Genomic DNA, 1,654 nt, shown 5'->3' on the forward strand with positions numbered 1-1,654 from the left:
CTAACGAGCTAACGCTAGCACCTCTGCTGCTGCTGCAATAAACACTGCCAAAAGGGCCTGATGGTCGACACAGTGAGCGGCTCCTTTTGAATATCTCCGTCTGTGCTAAAAGCAGTGTTTCACACACTGGACCCAAAAGTGGATTATTGATACATTTCTCTATATATTTTAAAACACATCCATAAAGTCTGCCATGCTTAAACCTTTCAAAACTATTTTAAATCAATTAATGTCATCTGGAAGGCCAACTGGTCGCACACAGATTGATGTAGTTGGTTCATAGGAATATAAATCGATTAATCGATCTAATGGATGAATCGTTCCACCCTTAGTAATTCCGTTTCTCATCCCCTGATTATCTTCTCTGCACTATTTCAGCAGTGCTTTGTCACAGTGTGTTTACTGGTGGATTGTAATTGATGTCTCCCCTTGTGTTTCCAATTACTTATGTGTGTTTTCAGTGCTTATCAGTTTCTTTTGGTTGAAAATGATTTGGATATCGGTCAGATCAGAAAGAAGTTCCACACCATCTACTACACACAGATTGTTTTGTTTTTATTTTTCATATTCGGATTGAGCTGAAAAGGTCATTCCCAGATTTATTATGCAAGTATATCCAGAGGTAAAGTAAAATAAAAGCACAGGTGTTTTTTCAACTACGATTATTTTGGTTGAATAGAATTTCTATTTGCAACAAATTAGGCAAACCCAACCAGTTGGGCTCCCTGGAACCCAGTTAAAAACTCTATAACTTGTGGAATAAATAAGAACTTTGGTCTGTTTTTGGTGAACAGATGAGGCCAGTGTCATATCACACATCATCATCAGATGTGGCTTCGTCATGATTACTTTGCTTTGTTAGTAAAGCGTTTTATTTTTACATTAACTTTCTATGCAAGATACAGTAATTGTGGACATGCCTGGTATATACAGTGTAAACAGCCTCTGCTGCAAAGGCACTTTTTTAAAAAAATTTTTTTTTACAGCTTTTTGTGGAAGATGACAAACTTGATCGATACATTTTCACAGAAAAATCCACAAAACATCACATTTTATCTCAGACATTAATGGGAGATCAGAGCTCTACAAGCTCAATCTCAATCCAGAGTTGGGGTCAATTATAATTGTAATTGTGTAATTCATTAATAATTACAATTATGGTGTAATTATAATTGTACTTTTAAAAATCTGTTGGTGTCGTAATTGAAATTCTATTTTAATTGAGTTTAGATAATTTACTTTGTAAATGTAATTGCCATGAAAATTGTATAAAAATTTAAACAGTTATAATTTAATGCAAAACTGAGGAACCATGTCACAGTTTTATATGTACAGTTCTACACAAATGTAGTTAACAACCATTAAATTATGTTTCATTTCATATCAAGCCTTCTCACATTTTACCATTTAAAAAAATTTTAATCTAGGGGTATAATCAGGCCCACACCAAAAATATTAGCACCGATATTTTCATTGATTAGGAAGCCTAGCATGGTAACCAATAGATTGGAAATAAATTAGATGATAGATATTTGTTTTTAGTGTATTTTACAGGTGATTTAGGACCTGTTATCATTAGTGATGCTAACAGAAAGCTAACACAACAGGAATGTTAACTTTTATTATGTTCTTTAATTCAGTTTCATTAATTGCA

The sequence above is a fragment of the Gouania willdenowi genome, chromosome 6, assembly GCF_900634775.1.
Source record: "Gouania willdenowi chromosome 6, fGouWil2.1, whole genome shotgun sequence".
Lineage (NCBI taxonomy): Eukaryota > Metazoa > Chordata > Actinopteri > Blenniiformes > Gobiesocidae > Gouania > Gouania willdenowi.